Genomic DNA, 20674 nt, shown 5'->3' with positions numbered 1-20674 from the left:
TCCCTTGAGCCCACCAGGAAGCTGTACCTCCTTCTCCCCGCCTTGGAAATGCAGAAACCCTGCCCTTGAAGTGGAATTAGTAACTGAGCTGTCCCATTTTCCTTGAGAGGCAGCTCCATTGTCTCCTCCCAGGTGACTAAGGAAAATGCCCAGGAGGATGGGGGAGGGGGCCTGACACTGCTCAGCTCCTCAAGATATAAATGCAGGATCTGGGTTTAGGTCCAAGAGAAACCAGGACCCCAAGGTCAGGCTAAGAAAGAATGGATTCCCTGGGTTTGGGTCTGTCTCCCCAAATTATGGTTTATTTGTCATACACATCAACCCCCAAATAAGCATAGTGGTTAAGTGTACGGGCTCTGGAGCCTGATGCCAAAGTTCAAATTTTGACCTGTCTCCCTGCTAGCTGTGCGACTTTGTGCAAGTTACTCAACCTCTCTGAGCCTCCAGTCTCTTCACTTGTCCATGGATATAAAGAAACCACCTCCTAGGGGAGCTGTGTAAAGAGGTTAGGACTGCCTGATGCACAGTAGGCCCGCTCTGTGAGTGAGTTTTAATAAATAAAATCAGTAAACGAGAAACTTGAACCTGCCCTTCCTGTTCTTATTCCTGGGAATACAGTTTGATTCTCATCACACCCAAAGGAATTCAGGGTCTAGTGCAACCTCATTTTGCACATAAGGAAACTAATGCTCGGAGGTCATGGGCACATGGCCAGTGGACGCTGGTGCCTCACGGGGCCAGGCTGGGAGCCCAGAGGAGAACTTGGTGTATGACACTCACCCTGGTGAGTTGCTCTAGCCAAGGCACAGTGGGGTGCAGCACCCAGGGCAACCCTCCTTTGTGACCTTGGGTAAGTCACTTAACCCCTCTGAGCCTGTTCCCTATCTGCAAGGTGGAGATAATTCCTACCCCAGAAGCCAAGACTTCAATGAGATAAGGCACTCAGCTTAGCCTAGCGTAATGGTTCTCAATGGGGTGTATGTGGTTCTTGGCAATGTCAGGAGACATTTGGCAATGTCTAGAGGGGATATTTTGCAATGTCTGTAGACATTTCTGGTTGTCACAGCTGGAGGAGAGAGTGTCACTGGCATGGGACACTGACCAACATCCTATAGGGCACAGGACGGCCCCACAACCAAGGATGATCTGGCCTCAAATGTCAAGAGTGTTGAGGCAGAGTAATTAACGACTCAGTGCATACTCTTATTACTATTATTAATAAATAAAAATATTTTTCCTGATGTGTAGTACATTTTATATGTTCATGGCTAATTGACCCCTGTATTTCCAGAACAACAAACCTTCTTCACCAAACAGATCTGGAACATCTGACCCAGTGCTGTCCAATAGAAATATTATTTTTTTGACCACATAGCTTGCAGGATCTTAGTTCCCTGACCAGGGATTGAACCTGCGCCCTAGGCAGTGAAAGCGTGGAGTCCTAACCACTGGACTGCCAGGGAATTCCCTTCCAGTAGAAATATAATGTGAACCATATATGCAATTTAAAATTCTCTAGTAGCTACACTTTGAAAAGTAAAAAGAAACAGGTAAAATTCATTTGGATCATGAATTTTATGGAACTCAACCTATCGAAAAATATGGTTGTGTCAACACATAATCAGCAAATTATTAATGAGATATTTTACATTTTTTTCGTACTAAGTTCTTCAAACTCCAGTGTGTATTTTACACGTTCAACACATCTTACTTCAGATGCTAGATTTTCATCAGAGTGTGAATGAAAAACATTGTCTGCCATGTCAGTAATCAAAGGATGTTGTAGCCATCAAGCCATCACATCACAGCTGCCCAGATGGTGAGCCCTGAGGGGACTCAGGATGGAGACAAATGGGCTGCCCACTGCCAAGCCCTCAGCCATCGCAGTCCCCCTAACTGTGCACCCTGAGGGGATTCAGGATGGAGAAAAGCAGGATACTGGCCCCAGATAGCTGAGGTGCATTTCAAAGGAATGATTTCAGTGAGCCCAGACTCTTGCATGTTCCCATACATAGAAAAACACTAAATTCCTTAACTTGAGATATCTAGTTTTCTTTAATTAACAGTAATATTTTGATGCTCTAAATACCTGGTCTTTGTTGCAAAAAGTCCTATATTTCCTGGCACTCCCTTGCTTCTTCGGAGCAGTCCCTCAGAGTTATCTGAGATGCTATGTCCCGGGCTTGAGGTCCTCAGAATGCCTGCTGAATAAAATATAATTCTCAACTTTTAGGTTGTGCATTTTTTTTTTTTTCAGTTGACAAGAGTCACTCGATTTGTATTTAAATTTCATAAAATTTACAGTTTAAAAATGTAGATTCCTATACCCACGTTGTTTCCAAATGTGCTTACGCGTCTTCCAATCACTGAATGGAGACTCAGTTTTCAAATTTAAGTTTAAATGAAACAAAACTATACATTTAGTTATGCAGGCCTAGTATCCACATTTCAGGGACCCAGTGGCCACATGTAGCTACTGGCTGCTGTCCTGGACAACAGAACTCTGATCCATTCAGGGAAGATTTTTGGAAGGAGCCAATTAGAAGACAGGGTAGCTCTTGATGGGCCAAGAGAACTAATTTCCAGAGTGCATTGTTGAATAAATAAGTAAAAATTTAAAATAAAAATTTAAAAATAGAATAGAAAATAAAAATAGAATTAGAAGGGGAGAGGAGACCAACACGTTTGATAAGATTCCTTTGAAACAAAAGAAAAACATCTTCCTCTGACCTTTATTTATATGTGTGTGTACAGAAAATATTCAGAAAGATACACAGAAAAGTGTGGTTACCCCAGTATGTGAGGAAATAAAAGGAGGGCTTTCACATCTTCCTAAAAATACTTCAATATTGTCTGGATGCTTTCAGCAAGCATGTGCTATTTGATAAATTAATTCATCCATTCGACAAATATTCATTGAATGTCTGCTATGAGCAAGGTCACTGCTGTGCTGCAGATGGCTCATCCCATCTCACAAGAGCCAGTTATCAAATTGTCAGGAGTTCTGTGAGCAAGTTTTTAAACATAGGCATCATTAAAAATTAAATTATATAAACTTAGGATTAAATATATTATATTACAAACAAAGGGAATAAATAAATACGTAAAACTCATCGCTTCCTAATTATGTGCTGCATTTTACCATTACAGGGTCTTGATGTTAAGTCTATTGTATGTTTATGATGAGAATTCTGGGCTACTGCCAATCCCTTCCCAACTTCAAGCTCAATGATGTCCCACTGGTTCTTGAAATCAGCCAATGATGGAAATGTTTACACCACAGGAATTGGCAAACGCTACAAATCAGGATCCCCACTCCCCCCCCCCCCCCAGGAGCTGGTTGTTAAACATTTACCAACACACCTGGCCTCGGTCCTTCTGTAGATGTTGGTGTCACAGTAGAAAACAAGACACACGAGATCCTGCCCTTGTGAAATTTGGGGAGAGTTTAAAACACACCGATAATTATATTCTTTATACTTTTTAAGCTAGAACACTTAACTTTTCTAAGAAAACTTGAAGTCATCTGCCTTGTAGACCCTGTTGGTGCTTTTAACCAATTTCCCAGACAATACGGTTGTAATTTCTGGCCTCCATATGCACTTCTACCCGGAACGCTCTTTTTTGCTTACCCACCCCTCCCCACTTCACCTGGCTAACTCAGCTCAGGGGATAATCTTCCAGAAAACCTTCTCTGTTTCCCCCACCCCCACATCTGGGCTGGGCTGAGAGGCCCTACTGTGCAGGACCTGCCCTGAGCACGACTCCAATCAGGGCCTTATTCATCTTTGGCACTTTCTCTGGGACCTCAAAGATGTTCCATGAAAGAATGAATGAGGCCTATGACAGGGAAGGCAGTTACCAGCATATACACCGTACTCTCCGTTTGCTCTGGCCCAGGCAGACATCACCAATCAATCTTGCTGATTTTATTCCCACAGGAGGAGAAAGTTCATTAACCACATGGTATTTGCTGGGGACTTCAGGCCTCCAAAGCCCTTTGACCAAGGGGCCCCCCAGAACAGCTTCCCCCACCAATGAGTTGTTCAGAGGTCTCCTCCTTCCCCAATAACCCCCTGCCCTGGTCCCCAAAGCCCACAGATCACCTTTCCTGCCGCCACCAAGGCTCAGACATCTGGTGTCCTTAACTTCCTGCTTTGAGACATTTAAAGCAGCACCTTTTGGATTTACCTCTGGTCTCTGTGGGAATCAGCCTTGAGACTGAAGGAGGGAAAAAACACAGATTCTCAGGATTGCCTTCCCCTTCTACTTACCATCCAGCCCTGGCTGCTGAGAAATGGAATATTTCCTGCCATATCAGGAAACAAAGGATGTCACAGTTGTCAACGAATGCAGCTACCACAGATGGTGAGCTGGTGAGCCCTGAGGAAGCCCAGGATGTGAAAATACAGGAGACTGGCCCCAGACAGCTGAGGTGCATATCAAAGGAATGATTTCAATGAGCCCAGACTTTTGCATCTTCCCATACACAGAAAAGTGCTAAATTCCTTAACTTGAGATATCTGGTTTTCTTTAATTAACAATAATCTTTTGATGTTCCCGACCACCTGCCCTTTGTAACAAAACGCCTGTAAACCTGGCTTCCCCCACTTGCCTCCTTGGAACAGTTCTCTCAGGGTTACTTGAGATGCTGCCTCCTGGGCTTGAAGTCCTAAAAATTCCCGCCAAATAAAACATAACTCTCAACTTTTAGGTTGTGAATAATTTTTTAGGTCCATACTGCAAACTTGTGCCTCTTCCTCCCGACCCTAAAACAGGATATAAACAGCTCCATGTGCTCCTAGGAAACCAACAATGGGGTTCATCAATAATAATAATAGTTATTATTTGCTGCATGTGGTCCAAAACTCTCCACCACCTTATCATGTTTAATCATCCAATAATCTAACCAAGTGGGTATGATTATTATTATTATTATTTTTTAAAGATGTTTTTGATGTGGACCATTTTATTTTATTTATTTTTATTTTTATTTTTTATTAGTTGTTTTGTTTGTTTTTTTATACTGCAGGTTCTTATTAGGCATCAATTTTATACACATCAGTGTATACATGTCAATCCCAATCGCCCAATTCAGCACACCACCATCCCCACCTCACCGCAGTTTTCCCCCCTTGGTGTCCCTATGTCCATTCTCTACATCTGTGTCTCAACTTCTGCCCTGCAAACTGGCTCATCTGTACCATTTTTCTAGGTTCCACATACATGCATTAATATACGATATTTGTTTTTCTCTTTCTGACTTACGTCACTCTGTATGACAGTCTCTAGATCCATCCACGTCTCAACAAATGACTCAATTTCGTTCCTTTTTATGGCTGAGTAATATTCCATTGTATATATGTACCACATCTTCTTTATCCATTCGTCTGCTGATGGGCATTTAGGTTGCTTCCATGACCTGGCTATTGTAAATAGTGCTGCAATGAACATTCGGGTGCATGTGTCTTTTTGAATTACGGTTTTCTCTGGGTATATGCCCAGTAGTGGGATTGCTGGGTCATATGGTAATTCTATTTTTAGTTTTTTAAGGAACCTCCATATTGTTCTCCATAGTGGCTGTATCAATTTACATTCCCACCAACAGTGCAAGAGGGTTCCCTTTTCTCCACACCCTCTCCAGCATTTGTTGTTTGTAGATTTTCTGATGATGCCCATTCTCACAGGAGTGAGGTGATACCCCATTGTAGTTTTGATTTGCATTTCTCTAATAATTAGTGATGTTGAGCATCTTTTCATGTGCTTCGTGGCCGTCTGTATGTCTTTTTTGGAGAAATGTCTATTTAGGTCTTCTGCCCATTTTTGGATTGGGGTGTTTGTTTCTTTGATATTGAGCTGAATGAGCTGTTTATATGTTTTGGAGATTAATCCTTTGTCCGTTGATTCATTTGCAAATATTTTCTCCCATTCTGAGGGTTGCCTTTTCGTCTTGTTTATGGTTTCCTTTGCTGTGCAAAAGCTTTGAAGTTTCATTAGGTCCCACTTGTTTATTTTTGTTTTTATTTCCATTACTCTAGGAGGTGGATCAAAAAAGATCTTGCTGTGATTTATGTCAAAGAGTGTTCTTCCTATGTTTTCCTCTAAGAGTTTTATAGTGTCCAGTCTTATATTTAGGTCTCTAATCCATTTTGAGTTTATTTTTGTGTATGGTGTTAGGGAGTATTCTAATTTCATTCTTTTACATGTAGCTGTCCAGTTTTCCCAGCACCACTTATTGAAGAGACTGTCTTTTCTCCATTGTATATCTTTGCCTCCTTTGTCATAGATTAGTTGACCATAGGTGCGTGGGTTAATCTCTGGGCTTTCTATCTTGTTCCATTGATCTATGTTTCTGTTTTTGTGCCAGTACCATATTGTCTTGATTACTGTAGCTTTGTAGTATAGTCTGAAGTCAGGGAGTCTGTTCCTCCAGCTCCATTTTTTTGCCTCAAGACTGCTTTGGCTATTCGGGGTCTTTTGTGTCTCCATACAAATTTTAAGATGATTTGTTCTAGCTCCGTAAAAAATGCCATTGGTAATTTGATAGGGATTGCATTGAATCTGTAGATTGCTTTGGGTAGTAGAGTCATTTTCACAATGTTGATTCTTCCAATCCAAGAACATGGTATATCTCTCCATCTGTTGGTATCATCTTTAATTTCTTTCATCAGTGTCTTATAATTTTCTGCATACAGGTCTTTTGTCTCCCTAGGTAGGTTTATTCCAAGGTATTTTATTCTTTTTGTTGCAATGGTAAATGGGAGTGTTTCCATAATTTCTCTTTCAGATTTTTCATCATTAGTGTATAGGAATGCAAGAGATTTCTGTGCATTAATTTTGTATCCTGCAACTTTACCATATTCATTAATTAGCTCTAGCAGTTTTCTGGTGGCAGTTTTAGGATTCTCTATGTATAGTATCATGTCATCCGCAAACAGTGACAGTTTTACTTCTTCTTTTCCAATTTGTATTCCTTTTATTTCTTTTTCTTCTCTGATTGCCGTGGCTAGGACTTCCAGAACCATGTTGAATAATAGTGGTGAGAGTGGACATCCTTGTCTCGTTCCTGATCTTAGAGGAAATGCTTTCAGTTTTTCACCATTGAGAATGATGTTTGCTGTGGGTTTGTCATATATGGCCTTTATTATGTTGAGGTAGGTTCCCTCTATGCCCACTTTCTGGAGAGTTTTTATCATAAATGGGTGTTGAATTTTGTCAAAAGCTTTTTCTGCATCTATTGAGATGATCATATGGTTTTTATTCTTCAATTTGTTAATATGGTGTATCACATTGATTGATTTGCGTATATTGAAGAATCCTTGCATCCCTGGGATAAATCCCACTTGATTGTGGTGTATGATCCTTTTAATGTGTTGTTGGATTCTGTTTGCTAGTATTTTGTTGAGGATTTTTGCATCTATATTCATCAGTGATATTGGTCTGTAATTTTCTTTTTTTGTAGTGTCTTTGTCTGGTTTTGGTATCAGGGTGATGGTGGCCTCATAGAATGAGTTTGGGAGTGTTCCTTCCTCTGCAATTTTTTGGAAGAGTTTGAGAAGGATGGGTGTTAGCTCTTCTCTAAATGTTTGATAGAATTCACCTGTGAAGCCATCTGGTCCTGGACTTTTGTTTGTTGGAAGATTTTTAATCACAGTTTCAATTTCATTACTTGTGATTGGTCTGTTCATATTTTCTGTTTCTTCCTGGTTCAGTCTTGGAAGGTTATACCTTTCTAAGAATTTGTCCATTTCTTCCAGGTTGTCCATTTTATTGGCATAAAGTTGCTTGTAGTAGTCTCTTAGGATGCTTTGTATTTCTGCGGTGTCTGTTGTAACGTCTCCTTTTTCATTTCTGATTTTATTGATTTGAGTCCTCTCCCTCTTTCTCTTGATGAGTCTGGCTAATGGCTTATCAATTTTGTTTATCTTCTCAAAGAACCAACTTTTAGTTTTATTGATCTTTGCTATTGTTTTCTTTGTTTCTATTTCATTTATTTCTGCTCTGATCTTTATGATTTCTTTCCTTCTGCTAACTTTGGGTTTTTTTTGTTCTTCTTTCTCTAGTTTCTTTAGGTGTAAGGTTAGATTGTTTACTTGAGATTTTTCTTGTTTCTTTAGGTAGGCTTGTATAGCTATAAACTTCCCTCTTAGAACCGCTTTTGCTGCATCCCATAGGTTTTGGGTCGTCGTGTTTTCATTGTCATTTGTCTCTAGGTATTTTTTTATTTCCTCTTTGATTTCTTCAGTGATCTCTTGGTTATTTAGTAACGTATTGTTTAGCCTCCATGTGTTTGTCTTTTTTACGTTTTTTTCCCTGTAATTCATTTCTAATCTCATCGCGTTGTGGTCAGAAAAGATGCTTGATATGATTTCAATTTTCTTAAATTTACTGAGGCTTGATTTGTGACCCAAGATGTGATCTATCCTGGAGAATGTTCCATGCGCACTTGAGAAGAACGTGTAATCTGCTGTTTTTGGATGGAATGTCCTATATATATCAATTAAATCTATCTGGTCTATTGTGTCATTTAAAGCTTCTGTTTCCTTATTTATTTTCATTTTGGATGATCTGTCCATTGGTGTAAGTGAAGTGTTAAAGTCCCCCACTATTATTGTGTTACTGTCGATTTCCTCTTTTATAGCTGTTAGCAGTTGCCTTATGAATTGAGGTGCTCCTATGTTGGGTGCATATATATTTATAATTGTTATATCTTCTTCTTGGATTGATCCCTGGATCATTATGTAGTGTCCTTCCTTGTCTCTTGTAACATTCTTTATTTTAAAGTCTATTTTATCTGATATGAGTATAGCTACTCCAGCTTTCTTTTGATTTCCATTTGCATGGAATATCTTTTTCCATCCCCTCACTTTCAGTCTGTATGTGTCCCTAGGTCTAAAGTGGGTCTCTTGTAGACAGCATATATATGGGTCTTGTTTTTGTATCCATTCAGCCAGTCTATGTCTTTTGGTTGGGGCATTTAATCCATTCACGTTTAAGGTAATTATCGATATGTATGTTCCTATGACCATTTTCTTAATTGTTTTGGGTTTGTTTTTGTAGGTCCTTTTCTTCTCTTGTGTTTCCCACTTAGAGAAGTTCCTTTAGCATTTGTTGTAGAGCTGGTTTGGTGGTGCTGAATTCTCTTAGCTTTTGCTTGTCTGTAAAGCTTTTGATTTCTCCATCAAATCTAAATGAGATCCTTGCCGGGTAGAGTAATCTTGGTTGTAGGTTCTTCCCTTTCATCACTTTAAGTATATCATGCCACTCCCTTCTGGCTTGCAGAGTTTCTGCTGAGAAATCAGCTGTTAACCTTATGGGAGTTCCCTTGTATGTTATTTGTCGTTTTTCCCTTGCTGCTTTCAATAATTTTTCTTTGTCTTTAATTTTTGCCACTTTGATTACTATGTGTCTCGGCGTGTTTCTCCTTGGGTTTATTCTGTATGGGACTCTCTGCACTTCCTGGACTTGGGTGGCTATTTCCTTTCCCATGTTAGGGAAGTTTTCGACTATAATCTCTTCAAATATTTTCTCTGGTCCTTTCTCTCTCTCTTCTCCTTCTGGGACCCCTATAATGCGAATGTTGTTGCGTTTAATGTTGTCCCAGAGGTCTCTTAAGCTGTCTTCATTTCTTTTCATTCTTTTTTCTTTAGTCTGTTCCGCAGCAGTGAATTCCACCATTCTGTCTTCCAGGTCACTTATCCGTTCTTCTGCCTCAGTTATTCTGCTATTGATTCCTTCTAGTGTAGTTTTCATTTCAGTTATTGTATTGGTCATCTCTGTTTGTTTTTTCTTTAATTCTTCTAGGTCTTTGTTAATCATTTCTTGCATCTTCTCAATCTTTGCCTCCATTCTTATTCCGAGGTCCTGGATCATCTTCACTATCATTATTCTGAATTCTTTTTCTGGAAGGTTGCCTATCTCCACTTCATTTAGTTGTTTTTCTGGGGTTTTTTCTTGTTCCTTCATCTGGTACATAGCCCTCTGCCTTTTCATCTTGTCTATCTTTCTGTAACTGTGGTTTTTGGTCCACAGGCTGCAGGATTGTAGTTTTTCTTGCTTCTGTTGTCTGCCCTCTGGTGGTTGAGGCTATCTAAGAGGCTTGATGGGAGGCTCTGGACCATTTTATTTTAAAGCCTTCATTGAATTGGTTACAATACTGCTTCTGTTTTATATTTTGGTTTTTTGGCCACGAGGCATGTGGGATCTTAGCTCCCTGACCAGGGATCGAACCCGCACCCTCTGCATTGGAAGGCGAGTTTTATTATTACCAGTGCCCCCATTTTACAGAGAGAAAACTGAGGCATAGAGGAGATTAGTGCTTTGCCTAAGCTGACCCAGCTGGCTAGCAGTAGATCCAGGATTTCAGATCAGGCAGCCTAACCCCAGAGTCTGTGCTCTGAGCCACTAAAACCACTGCAATTATGGGAGTGGCCACGAATGTGCATTTCTCCAGGGAGGAGGCTCCCAGCTCCTTTCTGATTCTCAGTAGGGTCTGGGACCCCCCAAGAGGGTATGGGCAGCTGCTTTAAGATGTCTTATTTCTCAAGAGGACCTTCCATGTCCTTCTCTCTCAAAGACTGGGGAGGGGGCTACACGTCTTACTGCTAGTCAGCTCAGCTGACACCCTCTGCACTGTGTCCTAGGGGCACCCCTTGTTAATGCAACTTCGTGTACCCGATGCACAGCGAGGCCAAACAAACCAAAAAGTCATAGCTTGGAGCAGAGAAAGTTTTACTGCAGGAGCTGGGTGGCTCATGCCCCAGAAAACCCCAAACTCCCTGAAGGGTTTCAGCAAAGCATCTTTTAAAAAAACACTTTCTTATTTATTTGGTTGCACTGGGTCTTAGTTGTGGCAGGTGGGCTCTTTAGCTGAGGGATGCATGTGGGATCTAGTTCCCTGGCCAGGGATCAAACCTGGGCCCCTGCATTAGGAGCATAGAGTCCCAACCACTGAGCCACTAGGGAAGTTCCAAGCAAAGCAGTTTTAAAAGCCAGGTGAGGGAGGGGGTTGGCAGGGTGTGTGATCAGCTCGTGCACAATTCTCTGATTGGCTGATGGTGAGGTAACAGGGCGGAGTCACAGGGGTTAACATGATCAATCCTTAGGCTCCGAGAGGCCTTGGGGACTATGTGCTCTTGGTCATCAAGTAGTTAACATCTTCCACTTGGTGGGGGATTTTTACATCTGTAAAGCAACTCAGGAAATGTACATCACATACTGTTATCCAAGTAGTTCAGAGAGGAGCTAAAGCAGAGGATGTAGGGGAAGGGTCTGTCCCAGGAAGGCCCCACAGGGTCCTGCTCGGTTACACCCTCTCTATCCTAAAGGGAAATGCTTCTTCCCTTTCCCCTCACTTTGTTTTGGGTACTCCCTGGAGGATAGTCCTTAGATTTGCTGAAACCTGATAGTTCAGACTTATTCCTGGACTCTTTGGACTCTCCCAGTTCCTTCCCTGCCCCACGGTGCTGAGAGAGGAAGCCTGTCCATCGTGAACCCTGACTGTTCTCTAGTTCTTGTGGGCACTGGGAACAAAGAAATGAGCAGGACAGACTGTGGGGTTCATGTCTCAAGGATATTGGGTCTAGCAGGGAAATCTGGCACCTTTCAGCACATCCTCAGGGGGTTTGTTAATGACACCTGAGACCTGCCTTCTGCCTGGACGGGGAGAGGGCATTGTCAGGGATACAGGACTTTTCAGCTCAGGTCTGAGTTGCTAGAGACTTTGAGGAGGAGGGTGGGTGGGATTCCAACTCCCCACGGGGAGTTCCAGGCCTTTGCAGCACTGGTGTCAGTTTCTAAAGCCCAGGTCTGCCCCTTTCACGGGCTCTGACCCCAGGGTAACACCTCCACCTGGCCATTTACCCTGCGATTGCTGAAGACTCACACTTCCCTCACCTCCACCTCCTTTCATTTTTCTCCATCCCACTGCTCTCCACACCCTCCCCTGCACTTTTTATTCCTTATCTCTGGGAACTGCTCCAATTGTCTTACAGTAAAAAAAACAAAAACAAAAACAACTGTTCGTGAAATAGAGACACAGACATAGGGAATGGCCGTATGGATACAGGGACAGGTGGGGGGGGGGGACGAATTGGGAGACTGGGATTGACATATATACACTACTATGTATAAAATAGATAACTAATGAGAACCTACTGTATAGCACAGGGAACTCTACTCAATGCTCTGTGGTGACCTAAATGGGAAGGAAATACAAAAAAGAGGGGATATATGTATACGTATAGCTGATTCCCTTTGAAACTAAAATTAACACAGCATTGTAAAGCAACTATACTCCAATAAAAATTAATTAAAAAAAAAAGACAAAAGACCCCTGCTCATTATTTAGCTCTATTAATATGACCCAATCTTATTCTCAGAGTGATTCCTTGTACATGCCGGTGTGCTCACTCTCACCTCAGGGCCTTTGCACTGGTTGTCCTCTGTGTCCTCTGTACCCTCCTTCACTTTTTTTAAAAATTAAATATAATTTTTTTTTAAACATCTTTATTGGAGTATAATTGCTTTACAATGGTGTGTTAGTTTCTGCTTTATAACAAAGTGAATCAGCTATACATATACACATATCCCCATATCTCCTCCCTCTTGCGTCTCCCTCCCACCCTCCTTATCCCACCCCTCTAGGTGGTCACAAAGCACCGAGCTGATCTCCCTGTGCTATGTGGCTGCTTCCCGCTAGCTACCTATTTTACATCTGGTAATATTATTAGTCCATGCCACTCTCTCACCGTGTCCCAGCTTACCCTTCCACCTCCCCGTGTCCTCAAGTCCATTCTCTACATCTACATCTTTATTCCTGTCCTGCCCCTAGATTCTTCATAACCTAATTTAATTTTTAAAAAATTTTTATTGGAGTATAGTTGATTTACAATGCTGTGTTAGTTTCTGCTGTACAGCAAAGTGAGTCAGTTATACATATACATATATCCACTCTTTTTTAGATTCTTTTCCCATATAGGTCATTACAGAGTATTGAGTAGAGTTCCCTGTACTATACGGTAGGTCCTTATTAGTTACCTATTTTATATAGGAATGGATAAAGAAGATGTAGTACATAGACACAATGGAATATTACTCAGCCATAAAAAAGAAAAGAACAAAATAATGCCATTTGCAGCAACATGGATGGACCTAGAGCTTGTCATAATGAGTGAAGTAAGTGAGACACAGAAAGACAAATATGATATTGCTTATATGTGGAATCTAAAAAAATGGTACAAATGAACTTATCTACAAAACAGAGAGTCACAGATGTAAAAAACAAACTTATGGTTACCAGGGGGGAAAGGGAGGGGGAGGGATAAATTGGGAGACTGGGATTAACATATACACCTCCTTCACTTTTTAAGGTCCTTAAACCAAATGCCCCCTTCTCAGAGAGATCTTCCCTAACTACTTAATTTAAAACTGCCGTCCTATATACAGTACAGTGACTATAGTTAATCATACAGTATTGCATATTTGAAAGTTGCTTAGAAGTTCTCATCACAAGAAAAAAAATTTTCTAACTATGTATGGTGACAGATGTGAACTAGACTTACTATGATCCTTTTGCAGTATATACAAACATTGAATCATTATGTTGTATCCTTGAAACTAATATAATGTTATAATATAGTCAATTATACCTCAATAAAGATAATAATAATAAAAAACGAAAATCTTGTTTGTACAAAAACTTGCATGTAAATGTTCATAGCGGCATTATTCATGACATCCAGAAAGTGGAAACAATCCAAATGTCCATCAACTGATGAATGGATAAACAAAATGTGGTATCTCGACACATATATCCAACATATAATGGAGTATTATTTGGTTATATAAAGGAATGAAGTATAAACCTTGAAAACATTATGCTAGGTGAAAAAGGCCAGTCACAAAGACCATATATTGTGTATTCCACTTATGAAAAATGCCCAGAATCAGCAAATCTATAGAGACAGAAAATAGATTAGTGGTTGCCCAGGGCAGGGGGTTGTGGAGTTTGGGTGAAATGGGGTCTAAGGACTGTCATTGAGTATGGGGTTTCTTTTTGGGGTAATGGAAATGCTTTAAATTTGATTGTGGTGATGGTTGCACAGCTCTGTGAATAGAATAAAAACCACTGAATTGTATACTTTAATGAGTGAATGTATGATATATGAATTATATCTCAATAAAGCTGTTAAAAAGAAAACTAGAATATACCCCTCCACCTTCATCCCTACTTTGCTCCTCAAAAGTGGGATCTTATATCTTTCTTAATTTGCTTATTGAGGGAATTCCTGATGGCCTCGTGGTTAGTACTCCGAGCTTTCACTGCTGAGGGCACTGTCGGGGAACTAAGATCCCACATGCTCCGCAGCGTAGCCAAAAAAGAAAAAAAATTTTTGCTTACTGATTATATTCATGGGCTCTGACACTAGAATGTTAGCTCCTGGAGGACAGATTTTTTTTGGGTTGATTCACCACTTAGTCCATTGTATTCCCAGGCGTAAGACTTAGGAACATCGTAGGCACCCAATGAATATCTGCTATGGGAATGCTGAGTGTCCCAAAAGTCTAATTACTCTGCCAGTCTTGTCTCTCCACCTTCACCTTGGCCTCCTTCTCCAAATCCTGCTTTGATCCCCACCGCTCAGATGAAGTGGACACAACAACCTATCTTGTTCGAAGTTGGCCTCTGGGCTCCATACACGTTTGTTGTATTTTTTATCAGGATCGCAGTATCTTCTCTCTCTCTCTCTCTCTCTCTCTCCCTCTCTCTCTCTCTCCCTACCTCGGAAAGAACAAGAACCCTCTGGTCCTGGGTGCGGTGGGAAGAGGGGGCAGAGATTTGGTGGATCCTGAGGATGGGATGCTTGGGAAACTCAGAACACCTAAGGCCACTTTCCTAATGTGCCCCAGTTTGGGAAGCCTTTGGGAAGCTGTGTCTGTGGCTCCCCTGTGATGATCGGGCTGAGGTGGGGGTGGGGTAAGGAACCAAGATCAGCAAGTACCTGCCTGGTACCAACGAGACCCTTCCTGGAAACTTCGGTTCCAAGGACTTGAGGGGCATGAGACATCCTAGCTATGTGTTTCTGCTGTCCCCGTGTGTCTCAACGTGGAACTGCATGAATTCAGAGTGTCAATACCAGCACCTAAGCCCAGCTTTGAGAATGCCGCCCTCAATCTCCCATGACACAGAGGGTCAATCTGCCTTAAAAGATGCCTCTAGGAGGATGTCGCTGCATCAGGCAGCCTCTAAGGTGGCTAAGATCCCAAAGATCCCTGCCCGCTGGTATTTACTCCGTGTGTAATGCCAGCTCCTTGAATATGGGCGGGACATGTGACTTGCTTCCAACAAATGGAATACAGCAAAAATGATAAAAACTCATTCTGATATTGGATTATAAAGATTGTGATTTCATCTTGTTGTACCCTCCTCCTTCTCATCTTCGCTCATCCCTTCCTCCCTCCCCCTCCTCCCTTTTCCCCTCCCTCCCTGCCTCTCTCTCTCTCCCTTTCTGTCTCTGTCTTTCTGCCCTATAAAAAGGTCCATATGTCCAGGAACTGTCACCAGTCAGCAGAGAACTGAGATCTGAGGTTAGAAACAGATCCCCTATCATTGGTCAAGATATTAGATGACCACAGTCTCTGCTAGCATCTTTTTTTTTTTTTTTTTTTTGGCCTTGTCAAGTGGCTTGTGGGATTATATTTCCCTGACCAGGGATCGAACCCACGCCCTCGGACAGTGAAAGCCGAGGTCCTAACCACTGGACTGCGAGGGAATTCCCCTTGCTAGCATCTTTTTTTTTTTTAACTTTTTATTTTATATTGGAGTATAGCTGATTAACAATGTTGTGATATTTTCAGGTGCACAGCAAAGGGCCTCAGCCATACATATACATGTATCCATTCTCCTCCAAACTCCTTTCCCATCTAGGCTGTCACATAACATTGAGCAGAGTTCCCTGTGCTATGCAGTAGGTCCTTGTTGGTTATCCATTTTAAATATAGCAGTGTGTACATGTCAATCCCAAACTCCCTAACTATCCCTTACCCCCAGCCTTTCTCCCTGGTAACCATAAGTTTGTTCTCTAAGTCTGTGAGTCTGTTTCTGTTTGTAAATAAGTTCCTTTGTATCATTTCTTTTTAGATTCCGCATATAAGTGATATCATAGGATATTTCTCTTTCTCTGTCTAACTTACTTCACTCAGTATGACAAACTTTAGGTCCATCCATGTTGCTGCAAATGGAATTATTTTATTCTTTTTAATGGCTGAGTAATAATCCATTGTATATATGCACCACATCTTTATCCACTACTCTGTTGATGGACATTTAGGTTGCTTCCATGTCTTGGCTATTGTAAATAGTGCTGCAATGAACATTGGGGTGCAGGTATCCTTTTGGACCATGTTTTTCTCTGGATATATGCCCAGGAACGGGATTGCTGGGTCATATGGTAGCTCTATTTTTAGTTTTTTAAGGAACCTCCATGCTGTTCTCCACAGTGGCTGTACCAGTTTACATTCCCACCAACAGTGTAGGAGGGTTCCCTTCTCTCCACACTGTCTCCAGCATTTGTTGTTTGTGGATTTTTTGATGATGGCCATTCTGACTGGTGTGAGTTGGTATCTCATTGTAGTTTTGACTTGCATTTCTCTAATAATTAGTGATATTCAACATCTGTTCATGTGCCTCTTGGCCATCTGTATGTCTTCTTTGGAGAAATGACTATTTAGGTCTTCTGCCCATTTTTTGATTGGGTTGTTTGTTTTGATTATATTGAGCGGCATGGGCTGTTTGTAAATTTTGGAGACTAATCCCTTGTCAGTAGCATCATTTGCAAATATTTTCTCCCAATCTGTGGGTTGTCTTTTCATTTTGTTTATGGTCTCCTTTGCTGTGCAAAAGCTTTTGAGTTTGATTAGGTCCCATTTGTCTATTTTTGTTTTTATTTCCATTACTCTGGGAGATGGATCAAAAAAGATCTTGCTGTGATTTATGTCAGAGAGTGTTCTGCCTATGTTTTGCTCTAGGAGTTTTATAGTGTCTGGTCTCACATTTAGGTCTTTAATCCATTTTGAGCTTATTTTTGTGTATGGTGTTAAAGAATTATCTAATTTCATTTTTTTTTACATGTAGCTGTCCAGTTTTCCCAGCACCATTTGTTGACGAGACTGTCTTTCCACCATTGTATAGTCTTGCCTCCTTTGTCATAGATTAATTGACAATAGGTGTGTGGGTTTATTTCTGAGCTGTCTATCCTGTTCCATTGGTCTATATTTCTATAGAAATATAGAAATACCTTAGTGGGTTGTTTTTTTTTTTTTTTTAATGCACGATCTCCTATTTATTTATTTATTTTTGACTGTGTTGGGTCTTCGTTTCTGTGCGAGGGCTTTCTCCAGTTGTGGCAAGCAGGGGCCACTCTTCATCGCAGTGTGCGGGCCTCTCACTGTAGCGGCCTCTCTCGTTGCGGAGCACAGGCTCCAGACGCGCAGGCTCAGTAGTTGTGGCTCACAGGCCTAGCTGCTCCGCGGCATGTGGGATCTTCCCGGACAGGAGCACGAACCCGTGTCCCCTGCATTGGCAGGCGGATTCTTAACCACTGCGCCACCAGGGAAGACCTACCATAGTGTTTTGATGACTATAACTTTGTAGTATAGTCTGAAGTCAGGGAACCTGATTCTTCCAGCTCCGTTTTTCTTTCTCAATATTGCTTTGGCTATTCAGGGTCTTTTGTGTTTCCATACAAATTGTGAAATTTTTTGTTCTTGTTCTGTGAAAAATGCCATTGTAGTTTGACAGGGATTGCATTGAATCTATAGGTGGCTTTGGGTTGTATAGTCATTTTGACAATATTGATTCTTCCAATCCAAGAACATGATATAATCCATCTGTCTTCAATTTCTTTCGATTTCTTTCATCAGTGTCTTATAGTTTTCGCATACAGATCTTTTGTCTCCTTAGGTAGGTTTATTCCTAGGTATTTTATTCTTTTTGATGTGATGGTAAATGGGATTGTTTCTTGAATTTCTCTTTCTGATCCTAACCGGATAAAGATATATATATATATATATATACACACACACATATATATTGTATATATATGTGTATAAATATATATATACATATATATTTTTTATTTTTAGAAAGAACAGTGATAAACTTTAATCAAATTAAAGTCAGGAATATAAAGATTCTGGCTCAGTTTTCCTTTAATTTCCCCATAACCCTTATTTTCCTACTGTCTTTGCTGAATTTTAACAGGCATATTATAATATACTTGTTCTGGGACAGCCTCTATGATTACAAATAAAAAATACACATCCATAAGTCCTTAAACACCATTTAAAAAACCAAAGTGTCAATGCCAAATTTTTGATTTTAATGAAAATTCTGAACATTAAATGAGCATAGCTCCATTTACAATGCTGATTTTTAAAAGCTATCTGAAAACAAAATATAGTAAAATTATTGCTTCCAAAGTTATGTTGACATAATCTATACAAGGCAGAATTGAAACAGTAGCAAACTGCATGAAAACAGTTACATAACCCATCTTTATCCCTTCTTTTGGCATTTTATACATCTCTACAAAGCTATCATGTTATAGTCCTTATCTTGAAAGGGATGTCCTGCTATCTAGATACTTAAATTCTATCCATGTTAAGATATATCCTGAGGATATTAGTGTGTTTACCCATGGAAATGACTTTAATTTTGTATGTTAAGCAGTGCAATACACGTTTGACAAAAAAAGAAAATTACAGGTCAATATCACTGATGAACATAGACACAAAAATCCTCAACAAAATACTAGCAATTAGAATCCAACAATACATTAAAAGGATCATATACCATGATCAAGTGGGATTTATCCCAGGGATGCAAGGATTTTCAATATCTGCAAATCTATCAGTGTGATACACCACATCAACAAATTGAATAATAAAAACCATATGACCATCTCAATAGATGCAGAAAAAGCTTTTGACAAAATTCAACACCATTTATGATAAAAACTCTCCAGAAAGTGGGCATAGAGGGAACATACCTCAACATAACAAAGGCCACATGAGACAAACCTATAGCTAACATCATAGTTAATGGTGAAAAGCTGAAAGCATTTCCTCTAAGATCAGGAACAAGGCAAGGATGTTCACTTTTATTCAACATAGTTTTGGACGTCCTAGCTATGGCAATCAGAGAAGAAAAAGTAATAAAGGGAATCCAAATTGGAAAAGAAGGAGTTAAACTGTCACTGTTTGCAGATGACATGATACTATACATAGAAAATCCTAAAGATGCTACCAGAAAACTACTAGAGCTCATCAGTGAATTTGGTAAAGTTGCAGGCTACAAAAGTAATACACAGAAATCTGTTGCATTTCTATACACTAACAACGAAAGATCAGAAGGAGAAATCCCCTTACTAGCATTTTGACTGCAGACTTATCAGAGACCCTGAGCAAGTTACCCAGCTAAGCCATGCCCAGCTTCCTGACCTACAGAGACTATAAGATAATAACTGTTGGTTGTTTTAAGCTGAGTTCTATGTTGGGTTTATAATGCTTGTAGGACTTTGTTCAAGGATTAAGACGAGAACAAATCTAAATATATATAAAAAAGCATAGGCAGCTCCTTAAAACTTATTTAAATACTGACTTGTGCCTGACTTTGCATGTACAATTCCCTTCTTCTGGCACACTGTTTCCACCTCCTTCATAGGAATACTTCTCTCTTGGCCTGATTCAGAGCTCAGATCAGAAGCCACCTTAATAGAGACCAATTGCTCTCAGAAATCCCAAGACTAAAATACCACCCCCATCTGTCTCTGTCACATACCCTTCGTTATGCCTTTGAAGTCCTTCTCACCATTGGTAATTATCTGGCACATTGATTACCTCTTTAGTTATTGTTGTTTTCCCTGCTGAACTGGGATTGGTTGCTTTGCTTTCTTTGTTTGATTTTATTTTTAAATATCAGTGAAATTAACTTTTTTCTGGTGTACCATTCTTAGTATTTTATCCTATGTATAGATTTGTGGGATTTGGGGAGGAAGAGTACCATTGAAATTTTTTAGCACCTTCAGAGTCTCTGCTCTGATATCAAGATACAGAATAGTTCCATCACTCCCCGCCTCACGCACCCTGAAGAAAGTCCCTTGTACTAAACTTTTGTTGTCACAGGAAAGGGCTTTTTTCCTCTCTCTCTTGCTTTCTGCTCTATTGCCAGTGCTCATGTGTTGAATGAATGAATAAAACATATATCAATGCCAACAAATGTTGGAAGTTGATATTGTAAGGGCTATCAGGATAACTCTCTCCTGCAGTTGTGGTCTTCTTTTTTTCTCTCTCTTTTTAAAATTTTATATATATATGTATTTCATTGAAGTATAGTTGATTTACAATGTTGTGTTAGTTGCATGTGTACAGCAGAGTGATTCAGTTATTATACATATACATGTATACTTTTTCAGATTCTTTTCTCTTATAGGTTATCACAAAATATTGAGTATAGTTCCCTGTGCTATACAGTAGGGGTGTGTTGGTTATCTATTTTATATACAGTAGTGTGTATATGTTAATCCCAAACTCCTAATTTATCCCTCCCCCACCGTTTCCTCTTTGGTAACCATAAGTTTTTTTCGATGTCCGTGGGTCTATTTCTGTTTTGCAA

The sequence above is a fragment of the Eschrichtius robustus genome, chromosome 2 (assembly GCF_028021215.1).
Source record: "Eschrichtius robustus isolate mEscRob2 chromosome 2, mEscRob2.pri, whole genome shotgun sequence".
NCBI classification, from domain to species: domain Eukaryota; kingdom Metazoa; phylum Chordata; class Mammalia; order Artiodactyla; family Eschrichtiidae; genus Eschrichtius; species Eschrichtius robustus.
The sequence above is the reverse complement of the archived record's forward strand: the minus strand, read 5'-3'. Positions refer to the sequence as shown.